This window comes from Pseudoliparis swirei, chromosome 9, assembly GCF_029220125.1.
Source record: "Pseudoliparis swirei isolate HS2019 ecotype Mariana Trench chromosome 9, NWPU_hadal_v1, whole genome shotgun sequence".
Taxonomy (NCBI): domain Eukaryota; kingdom Metazoa; phylum Chordata; class Actinopteri; order Perciformes; family Liparidae; genus Pseudoliparis; species Pseudoliparis swirei.
Genome location: NC_079396.1, coordinates 29074694 through 29086910, shown reverse-complemented (window position 1 = coordinate 29086910; position 12217 = coordinate 29074694). Strand labels below are relative to the sequence as shown.

The 12217-nt window shown below is 48.8% G+C and overlaps 1 long non-coding RNA gene across 1 annotated transcript; it reads left to right on the top strand.

Annotated features, from left to right (window-relative positions):
* Nucleotides 1-6867: 6867 nt before the first annotated feature.
* On the top strand, nt 6868-8310 carry LOC130200193 (uncharacterized). Its single transcript, XR_008832941.1, has 2 exons — nt 6868-7076; nt 7654-8310. It is a non-coding gene; the product is annotated as an uncharacterized LOC130200193 (long non-coding RNA).
* Nucleotides 8311-12217: the final 3907 nt, after the last annotated feature.

Genomic DNA, 12217 nt, shown 5'->3' with positions numbered 1-12217 from the left:
CTTCATGTGTTAGAGCTGCATTCTCTCTACTGACGACTGGGGGCTCCTCTGGTTGTATAGAAGTCTATGCTTCATGTGTTAAAGCTGCATTCTCTCTACTGGCCTCTCTTCATCTGGACATGGAGCTCCACTAGAGAAGTGCATTGTGGGTCCAGGAGCAGAAGGGTGTTCCTCAGCTGGAGGATGACAGAGGGAGTTGCCTGTTGCGCAACACAATGTTTAAAGAGAGAGAAATTAAAATGAGGTCGTGAAGGAGTGAGCACCCAGAGGAATGTGTGTGTGTGTGTGTGGAGGGTTCTGACCGGTATGGAAGCCCTACCATAACATATGAAGCAGACTTCTATACAACCAGAGGAGTCGCCCCCTAGTGGTCAGGAGAGAGAATGCAGCTCTAACACATGAAGCATAGACTTCTATACAACCATATATATATGTTATATATACATATATACACGACCGTTCAAAAGTTTGGGATCACTTAGAAATGTCCTTATTTTTCAAAGTAAAGCATTGTTTTTTTCAATGAAGATAACATTAAATCAATCATAAATACACTCTCTACATTGTTAATGTGGTAAATGACTCTTCTAGGTGAAACGTCTGGTTTCTAATGAAATATCTCCATAGGTGTATAGAGGCCCATTTCATCATCCTCAGTGTTCTAATGGTGCATTGTGTTTGCTAATCGCCTTAGAGACTAATGGATGGTTAGAAAACCAATGCAATTATCTTAGCACGGCTGAAAACTATTTTGCCGATGAGAGGAAATATAAAACTGGCCTTCCTTTGAGCTAGTTGATTATCTGAACATCACGTTTTGTGGGTTGATAAGACTCTCAAAGTGGCCAGGAAAAAGAACTTTCATGTAGAGCTCATGATCTATTCATTTCTTAGAAAATGAGGCTATTCATCGAGAAATTGCAAAGGAGCTGGGAAATGTCACTCCAGGTTGTACTACTCCTTCCAGAGAACAGCACCAGGCTCTAACCAGGCAGAAGAAGTGGGAGGCCCGGTGCGCAGCCTCAGCAGAGAGAGACAAGTACATTAGAGTCTCTGGTTGAAATAAACTCCACAGGTCCTCTTCTTGCTTCTTCGTGGTACCCATAAAGGTAGTGTCCGCGTCGACAGTGGGCGACTCCGGGATGCTGGCCTTCTGGGCAAATGTAAAAAACCATATCTGGTTAAGCCAGAAGTCCGAAAAGATTGGTATGGGCAAAAGAACACGGGCATTGGACAAGGAAGATTGGAAGGTGTTCTGGACAGATAGATCCAGTTTGAGGTGTTTGGATCACACAGAAGAGCTGTTGTGAAGACGCAGAACAAGGTGAAAAAGATGCTGGAAGAGTGCACACCGCATCTGTCAAGCATGGTGGAATAAATATGATGGTCTGGGGCTGCTTTGTGCTGAAGTAAAATTACAGGAGTACCCAGGTAAAAGTTTAATAAAACTATCCTCCATTTGGCGGCGTAAACCTGCCACATACCATGGGCGGCGTGATTGGGCAATGTCACTCCTCAGCAGGACTGACCAAAGCACACCTCCCGTGAAGAAACTAATGAGGAAAAAGCAGGCGGCTTGCTGTCTGCAATGGGTAGCCAGTCACCAGATCTAGCCCATTGAGTTGTTGTGGGAGCAGCCCGGCCGTATGGTCCTCAAAGTGCCATCAAGCCCAATCAACTGGTGGAGAGTGCTTCAGAGCGTGGGGTGACATTTCAACAGATTACCTCAACAAATTAACAGCTAGAATGTAAAAATTATGCAATGCTGGAATTGCTGCAAAAGGAGCATTCTTTGACAAAAGCAAAGTTTGAAGAAAAAAATTAATACTTCAAATACAAATCATTATTTCTAACCTTGTCAATGTCTTGACTATATTTTCTATACATTTTGCAACTCATTTGATGAATAAAAGTGTGAGTTTTCATGGAAAACACGAAATTGTCTGGGTGATCCCAAACTTTTGAACGGTAGTGTATATATACATTATGCATTCACACATATTCCTACAGGGGGCGCCATAACCTCTGCAGCCTCTTCAGGTCACTTGTTGATACTTTGGTTAAAAAAAACTCATCAATGACTTTTCTGTTGAGACATTGAAGCAAAAATCAGCTGAGAATCAGCTGACCTCTAGAAGAGCCAACAGGGTGAGTGAGTGAGTGAGTGTGTGTGTGAAAGTGTGTGTGTGTGAAAGTGTGTGTGTGAAAGTGTGTGTGTGTGTGTGTGAAAGTGTGTGTGTGTGTTAGCACACGACCATGTGCATGACCTGAGACTCATAACAGGGACCAGATGTTGAGCCTGGAGAGAGAGACAGGAATGTGAAGGAGAGCCCTGACTATTGTTTGAGATGTGTGTCATCACTGGACAAATAAACACACACACACACACACAGAGGAGGACAGAGAGGAGGAGAGAGAGGAGGACAGAGAGGAGGAGAGAGAGGAGGACAGAGGACAGAGGGACAGAGGAGGAGAGGAGGACAGAGGAGGAGGAGGACAGAGGAGGACAGAGAGGAGGAGAGAGGAGGACAGAGAGGATGAGAGGAGGAGGACGGAGAGGAGGAGGAGAGAGAGGAAGAGGACAGAGAGGAGGAGGAGGACAGAGAGGAGGAGGAGAGAGAGGAGGAGGACAGAGAGGAGGAGATAGAGGAGGAGAGAGGAGGACAGAGAGGAGGACAGAGAGGAGGAGAGAGGAGAGGAGAGAGGAGGAGAGGAGAGAGGAGAGGAGAGGACAGAGGAGGAGGAGGGAGGAGGAGGAGGACAGAGAGGAGAGAGAGAGGAGAGAGGGAGGACAGAGAGGAGGAGAGAGGAGGACAGAGAGGAGGAGAGGAGGACAGAGGAGGAGGGGAGAGAGGACACAGGAGAGAGGAGGAGAGGAGAGAGGACACAGGAGGACAGAGGGAGACAGAGAGAGAGGAGGAGGGAGGACAGAGGAGGACAGAGAGGAGGAGAGGAGATAGGAGGAGAGAGATAAGAGGGAGGAGAGGAGGACAGAGGAGGACAGAGGAGGAGATAGAGGACAGAGAGGAGAAAGGAGGAGGGAGGACAGGAGGAAGAGGAGGACAGACAGAGAGGGAGGAAGAGGGAGGACAAGAGAGACAGACAGGAGAGAGGAGGACAGAGGAGAGGACAGAGAGGAGGAGGAGGACAGAGAGAGGACAGAGGACAGAGGGAGATTTTGATTTTGAAAAACTTTATTTACATTTTTCCATCACAACGTTTTTCTACAAATAAAGTGTTTTAAAAATCAGGTTATTTTAAATAAAAGCAAACAAACAAAACATTAAAAACATTAAAAAGAAAACATGTTTTACCGAATAAAAAGTGGTGCAAACTCCAGCTCCTCCTCTACCACAGAACAAACAATATCTTTAAAACACCAGCGTTGTTTAAAAGCATCCAGGTCTCAATGTGTTTGTAAAACCTGAACTCCAGCCAGAGTCTGGCTCTGATGTTACAGAGCCACACTGCCTGGCTTCCTGCCCTCTCTGTTTTCCACCAGGACTTCTAGTTAAATAAATTGCCATTTTGCTTCACGGATAAAAATTTAGAGCTGCCACTTTTCTTTTCCTGTTTTTTGTAGGCAGCTCCCATGATAAAAACCTTCTCTGTAAAACCACATTAAAAGACTAAAACCACTGTTAAAAGAGCGAAGAAACTCAAAAGTCTCTTACACTCGTTAAAAACATGGTAAATAGTCTCCCGGAGGTCACAGAAGGGGCACTGGCTCAGGACAGCGGGATTGATTACCGAAATAAAAGCGTTGGGCGACAGCACCGTGTAAAATCCGCCACTGGAGGTCAGCGGTCCTTTTCTTTAGGGAGGCTTATAGGACCCCCAGCCAGGGCCTCCATGCCCAAGTCTCTCTGACCACACAGTGGGCGGTCTGTTGCACAGTCTGGACCTGTTGATGCTCTTCACGAGGTTAAAATACAAAGTCTTCTTGTCTGCTTTGTTCAGTGTGCAGTTTTCTGGGTGGCTCGTTTATTCCACAGGGGGCAGAACCATCACTTCATAAAAGCTCCGCTTAGTTTCCTTAATTGCTTAAAAGACATCCTTAAATTCAGTAAATTATGAGAATTTCTCAACAAAGTTTTGAAACTTATTTCGTTCTGTTGTGTTTCTAGTTGCTGACACGGTGGAGGAGGAGGAGGAGGACGACGATGATGAGGTTCTTCCTACAGGAACACATGGCCATGCCTTCCAGCCAGAAGGAGAGGAAGAGGAGGTAGTTCTTCCTCCACCAGGAACATCTGGCCCCTCCCTCCTGCCTGAAGAGGAGGTGGTTGACCCTGATGTCCAGCCTGCCACCAGCACCACAGAAGAGGCCCCTGAGGAGGCCCCTGAGGAGGCCCCCTCAGCTCCACAGGGAAAGGAGGAGAAGACGGAAGAGAAGATGGAGGCTGAGGAGAGGAAGGAACCTCCGGAGAAGACGGCGGGGAAAGAGAAGGACGTAACACGCTACACGGAGCGCAGCGCCTCCGGTGATGACTCAGCATCGTCCGCTTCCCTCCTGTTAGCCGGCCTGACTGGGGTCCTGACTCTGAGGCCGTGAGGAGGAGGAGGAAGAGGAGGAGAAACAAACACGCTCCCCATCTCTCACTGCAGAAGTAACATGGGTCAATTAATAATTAACACACATCTGAAAGCAGCTTGGTAAATCTGAGCGTTTTGTTTCAGAACCAGACTTCTCCTTCATCAAGCGTGTTGTTTCAGAACCAGACTTCTCCTTCATCAAGCGTGTTGTTTCAGAACCAGACTTCTCCTTCATCGAGCTTCTTGTTTCAGAACCAGACTTCTCCTTCATCGAGCTTGTTGTTTCAGAACCAGACTTCTCCTTCATCGAGCTTGTTGTTTCAGAACCAGACATCTCCTTCATCGAGCTTGTTGTTTCAGAACCAGACTTCTCCTTCATCGAGCGTGTTGTTTCAGAACCAGACTTCTCCTTCATCGAGCGTGTTGTTTCAGAACCAGACTTCTCCTTCATCGAGCTTGTTGTTTCAGAACCAGACTTCTCCTTCATCGAGCTTGTTGTTTCAGAACCAGACTTCTCCTTCATCGAGCGTGTTGTTTCAGAACCAGACTTCTCCTTCATCGAGCTTGTTGTTTCAGAACCAGACTTCTCTTTCATCGAGCTTGTTGTTTCAGAACCAGACTTCTCTTTCATCGAGCTTGTTGTTTCAGAACCAGACTTCTCCTTCATCGAGCGTGTTGTTTCAGAACCAGACTTCTCCTTCATCGAGCTTGTTGTTTCAGAACCAGACTTCTCCTTCATCGAGCTTGTTGTTTCAGAACCAGACTTCTCTTTCATCGAGCTTGTTGTTTCAGAACCAGACTTCTCTTTCATCGAGCTTGTTGTTTCAGAACCAGACTTCTCTTTCATCGAGCTTGTTGTTTCAGAACCAGACTTCTCCTTCATCGAGCTTGTTGTTTCAGAACCAGACTTCTCCTTCATCAAGCGTGTTGTTTCAGAACCAGACTTCTCCTTCATCGAGCTTGTTGTTTCAGAACCAGACTTCTCCTTCATCGAGCTTGTTGTTTCAGAACCAGACTTCTCCTTCATCAAGCGTGTTGTTTCAGAACTAGACTTCTCCTTCATCGAGCTTGTTGTTTCAGAACCAGACTTCTCCTTCATCGAGCTTGTTGTTTCAGAACCAGACTTCTCCCTCAGGAAAACACACAGACAAACCGATGCTTTTTGGTAAAGAGTTGGATAACATTTTTAATATTCTCACGAGTCTCAACCCGAGCGATCTCCGATAACTTCCCTCCAGCTTATTCTTGACCCCGCCTACAAAGCTCTGATTGGTCGATGCGTGCCACTGAGCCCGCCTCCCGACCTGACTCGGAGCTCTGAAAGCAGGCTAGCTGTTTCCCTCCGCTTCCAGTCTGTGTGCTAAGCTAGGCTAATCTACTATAGGATTGAATGAAGCGGTGAGTCCTGGACAGTGGGCGGAGCTTCTCCTTTGATCTCAGTTCATCTCTGGAGGACGCAGGGGAAAGGATTGAAGCCCCGTTGTTCCTGACGACCCTGCTGCCGCTTCCTCTTCCTCCTCTTCTTCTCTCTATCTACTGGAGCTGCAGCCGCTCAGTCTCGAATAGTTTTAATAGTTTGCATTTCTCTGACTGTGTTTATACAACAGGAAGTAACCAAAACCGTCTCAGTAACTTTAGCAAATACTGCTGTACATGTCTGTATATAAGATTAATTAATAAAGAAATAAACATGATTTCTTCTTTTTGACAGTTTTCTATTTAGTGTTCTATTTTTGTACATGTTTTATAGTTCTCAGAAAGTACTAATACCACAGCGTATAAATACTCCGTTATAAGTCAATTGTTATTTAAGTTATTTAAAGTACCACATGTTCATGTTTCTGCATATTATTGAAGCTTTAATGAGTTCGTGGAGCTCATTTCAATAAGTCAGTATGCTGTTGGTAATTTAATCTCTAATAAAACATCATTAGTTTTATTTTGTTGAGTCTAAAGTAACTAAAGTAGTCATAAATGTACAAGTACCTCACAACTGTAAGTAAATACTGTGAAGTGTTCCAGTTATCTTAAAAAATATATATGTTAAAGGTGCAGAAATTATAATAATGATCTTTGTATCCATGTTGAGATAAAGATCAATAAGGAGATAAATAAAAGCGTCCTTCTCGCGTCCACACCTGTGCAGGAGCAGACTGGTACTGAGCGGTCATGAATGGACCTTTAGAAGGACGTGCTCAGGTGAAGAGCCGCCTCTCGGACGCCGAGTCACTGACATTCACAGAAACCATGGCTGTGTCTACTACCGCGCACTTGAGCACTTCGAGCACTGACTTTCAGTGCTCGAAGTGCTCAAGTGCGCCACACTGACAAAACCAGCAAAATGCAGTGCACTGAAAGTACCCGGATGGTGCACTGCAAACGGGCCAAAAATGTAAAACGATGGACACTACTCGCACTAAGCGGCCGCCATCTTGGTGACGTACCGGAAGAGGAGGAGCCCTTTCGCCAGCTTTTCATTTTATTTCAAAAACAATGGCGGACAGCACAAGCGGTAGACCACGAAGCTACAGACCGTAAATGTAAGTATCAGCGGTAATTACACATTGTACTGGTATGACAATGTACTACTAACATGCCATTCTCAGATTAGTGATCATACCTAGGTAGCATTAGATGCCATTGGATCTGCATGGCAGTTATGATAAGCTAGCTGGCTAATCCACCACCCGGTCCTCTTGCCAGTCCGACGAAGGAGCACTTTTATCGGACACTTTTCGCTTGACGAGCGGGGCAGGTGGCGGGCTCCAGGCGCTTCTCCAGCGGCAAGTCCGACGACAGATAGCTATGTCAGTCATCGGACAGTGTTAAACAACGGCTGTTCTGTTAACCAATCGAAATAGCAACTTTAATAATGGATTAACAATGGATATGCTCAGTTTAATAACGGGTTAACATGACACCGCGAACGTTTACCAACACGCCGCCCGATAATTAATACCGTTACGATCGCTATCTAAGCTTGTCCTTCTTGAAATAATTGTAGCTTTCAATCATTGTTGTGTTGTTTTTTTAATGTCGTGTATGTATTAATTTAAATGTAATCGTGGTCTGGGACATAGCACTGAATGGCTATCCTCTTTCTGTTTCCTGCCCCAGAGACGTTTCCTGGAGGTGCTGGTGCTCTGCTGCCCTCCCGACATCTGGCTCCAATGACCTCTGGCACCTCACATCCACCTCCAGGGCCTTGAAGAAGATGGACCGCCATCGCGTCTTCAGTATCCCGAAGGACCTCTCCACAACACACCTCGCCTTTGACAGGCAGCAGTTGTAGCTTGGAGGTGGACAGGCTGCCTGAAGGGGGTCATGAGGCAGATGGGTTGGGACAGGCAGGGGAGCCACCATCCCCAAGGATACAGTATCCTGGTGGAGGGGATGCCTGCTCATAGAAGATGGGGCTGTTATTCAGGACCCTGGCATCATGCACTGAGCCCGGGGCCTGTCGAAGGCCCTGGCCACCACCCGATAGGAGGTGGCGCTGGCAAGCCAAAAAATAAAAACTAGACAGGAGATCTCGGGGCCCCAACCGTGGTCAGTCAGTGCCCAGCACAGCCATGAGGGCGTTGAATGACTCTCGGTGAGCCTGAAGTCCACCCTCATGTCACTGTGGCCATCACAACACAACGCCAGCAGTGGCATTGCAGCATTGATACGGCAGCGCCGCCTGGGACTGGGTGGCTGCTGTAGAGTGTGGGGAGGGGAGGGGAAGATTATATTAATATGTAAGTCATTTTATCAATAAAATGTTGTCATTGAGGTTTTGTAGTCTTTTATTGCGTTTTCTGATTTATATTGGAATTGATGCATGTTTGTAACAATAATTAATATGCCTGTGTGTTCAATTGCTCATTGATTCCTGTATCAGGGTGAACTTCACTACAACAGAGATGTGTATAAAAGTACAGTCAGTCAAAGTAGGCCTATTACTGTGTGAATTCAAGCAGATGATGCCTATCATTTCAGTGGATAATTCTGAAAACTAATTGGAATCTAGGGACAAACATGTACAGATTTGTCATGTTTTATTTCCATATGGTGATTGTATGTGGATTGCAAAGAAGAAGGCTACTTCTGACAGATAATTGAGAATTTAGCATACCTAGCGAGGAGAATTTAATTGCAACTACTACATGAAGCTATGCTGTGAAGGTAAGGCAAAATCACAATTAAATTTACATATACCATCTCGACTTCAGCCAGAAGGCAGAGGCTCCTGCCGCGATGGTGGAGGTATCGCAGTTTCCACATGGGGTGGAGAAAGGGGTAAATAAGGGACAACAAGAGGGCAAGAAGTGCATTCATGTTGTCAGTTTAAGGGTTTGGGTATCGCAAGCAGATTTGCATATGTCACTCCCGGCTTAATTTCGCGGGTGCCGTGAACAGATTTGCGTCCGTCACTTCCGCCAAGTGGTTAACGGTTAAGTGTTCCATTTGAGACAGACTCATCAGCGACGCAGTGCACTGCAATGCAGTGTACTACATTGCAGTGTACTTCGTTAAGTGCGCGGTAGTAGACACAGCCACTGACAACGACATTCACCTGTCAACCACCACCATGCTAACATACCAGAGCTAAAGACAAGCTGACGTGACAGGTGTCACGTGACGAGCAGTGAGTCTAGTCTACGTGCATGAGGACAGAGCGCCCACCAGGTGAGCATCGTGTCGCTCCTGATCCCACCAGGTGAGCATCGTGTCGCTCCTGATCCCACCAGGTGAGCATCGTGTCGCTCATGATCCCACCAGGTGAGCATCGTGTCGCTCCTGATTCCACCAGGTGAGCATCGTGTCGCTCATGATCCCACCAGGTGAGCATCGTGTCGCTCATGATCCCACCAGGTGAGCATCGTGTCGCTCATGATCCCACCAGGTGAGCATCGTGTCGCTCCTGATCCCACCAGGTGAGCATCGTGTCGCTCATGATCCCACCAGGTGAGCATCGTGTCGCTCATGATCCCACCAGGTGAGCATCGTGTCGCTCATGATCCCACCAGGTGAGCATCGTGTCGCTCCTGATCCCACCAGGTGAGCATCGTGTCGCTCCTGATCCCACCAGGTGAGCATCGTGTCGCTCCTGATCCCACCAGGTGAGCATCGTGTCGCTCATGATCCCACCAGGTGAGCATCGTGTCGCTCATGATCCCACCAGGTGAGCATCGTGTCGCTCCTGATCACCAGGTGAGCATCGTGTCGCTCCTGATCCCACCAGGTGAGCATCGTGTCGCTCATGATCCCACCAGGTGAGCATCGTGTCGCTCATGGTCCCACCAGGTGAGCATCGTGTCGCTCATGATCCCACCAGGTGAGCATCGTGTCGCTCATGATCCCACCAGGTGAGCATCGTGTCGCTCATGATCCCACCAGGTGAGCATCGTGTCGCTCATGATCCCACCAGGTGAGCATCGTGTCGCTCATGATCCCACCAGGTGAGCATCGTGTCGCTCCTGATCCCACCAGGTGAGCATCGTGTCGCTCCTGATCCCACCAGGTGAGCATCGTGTCGCTCCTGATCCCACCAGGTGAGCATCGTGTCGCTCATGATCCCACCAGGTGAGCATCGTGTCGCTCATGATCCCACCAGGTGAGCATCGTGTCGCTCCTGATCCCACCAGGTGAGCATCGTGTCGCTCTGATCCCACCAGGTGAGCATCGTGTCGCTCCTGATCCCACCAGGTGAGCATCGTGTCGCTCTGATCCCACCAGGTGAGCATCGTGTCGCTCATGATCCCACCAGGTGAGCATCGTGTCGCTCCTGATCCCACCAGGTGAGCATCGTGTCGCTCATGATCCCACCAGGTGAGCATCGTGTCGCTCATGATCCCACCAGGTGAGCATCGTGTCGCTCCTGATCCCACCAGGTGAGCATCGTGTCGCTCATGATCCCACCAGGTGAGCATCGTGTCGCTCGCGATCCCACCAGGTGAGCATCGTGTCGCTCATGATCCCACCAGGTGAGCATCGTGTCGCTCATGATCCCACCAGGTGAGCATCGTGTCGCTCATGATCCCACCAGGTGAGCATCGTGTCGCTCATGATCCCACCAGGTGAGCATCGTGTCGCTCATGATCCCACCAGGTGAGCATCGTGTCGCTCATGATCCCACCAGGTGAGCATCGTGTCGCTCATGATCCCACCAGGTGAGCATCGTGTCGCTCTGATCCCACCAGGTGAGCATCGTGTGGCTCCTGATCCCACCAGGTGAGCATCGTGTCGCTCGAGTCCCACCAGGTGAGCATCGTGTCGCTCCTGATCCACCAGGTGAGCATCGTGTCGCTCATGATCCCACCAGGTGAGCATCGTGTCGCTCCTGATCCCACCAGGTGAGCATCGTGTCGCTCATGATCCCACCAGGTGAGCATCGTGTCGCTCCTGATCCCACCAGGTGAGCATCGTGTCGCTCATGATCCCACCAGGTGAGCATCGTGTCGCTCCTGATCCCACCAGGTGAGCATCGTGTCGCTCATGATCTCACCAGGTGAGCATCGTGTCGCTCATGATCCCACCAGGTGAGCATCGTGTCGCATCCCCAGGTGGGCGGCTGCAGCGATGCTGCTGCTTCCTGTCGGGTCACATGGTCGCGGCGCGTTGCTGCAGCTTCACTACACAGAGCGCCCACTAGGGGCGGAGTCCAGCATCAGGCTGACACCTGCAAAGACGTTGAGGTGAGTCCTCAAAGACAACCAGCTGGCTGACCAACAGGTTGGGTCACAGCTCTCACCTGCACACCCTCCTGCCCTCACACCTTCTGGACTCTGTTCACCTGTTAGCCACACCCACCCCGTCAGCTCTATCACTCACCTGTTAGCCACACCCACCCCGTCAGCTCTATCACTCACCTGTTAGCCACACCCACCTCGTCAGCTCTATCACTCACCTGTTAGCCACACCCACCCCGTCAACTCTATCACTCACCTGTTAGCCACACCCACCTCGTCAGCTCTATCACTCACCTGTTAGCCACACCCACCTCGTCAGCTCTATCACTCACCTGTTAGCCACACCCACCTCGTCAGCTCTATCACTCACCTGTTAGCCACACCCACCCCGTCAACTCTATCACTCACCTGTTAGCGCGACACTAGAGACAGAATGACGCGCTGCTGGAGAGACGACCAACAACAGACGGATTGGAAGCTCATTCTGCGCATGCGTTAAATGTGTTTAAAAAAATTAACTCATTAATCCTGTAATTTAATCATTTTTCACAGCACTAGTATATATACATACATATATATATATACATATATACACATATATATATTTATAGTATAATTATTATTAATATTTTTACATTTGTCACATGATGCAGTTGAGGATAATCAGAAAGATAGAAATCTAAAGTTGAGGTTTTTCCAACTGGCTGTAAACGCAGCAGTCCGATGTGAGCTGCAGTGGGTTTGGGGGTCTTTGAACTCACCGCGTGTTTAGAGGCGGCGTCCTGCACGACGCTGGCCTCCGTCACCTCGAACAGCAGGGCGTCCGCCAGCGGCCGCCCGCTGGAGGCGGGGCTTCCTTCACCATGGAGGGTCCTCCAGCTGGGGAGCTGCCACGGGGAGGAGGAGCCCCACAGGGACACGCCCACAGGACTGGTGTCTACAGGTGACAGGTGAGACGGAGGGTCAGGTGACCAGGTAACATCGAGAGGATACACTGAGCTCCTCTC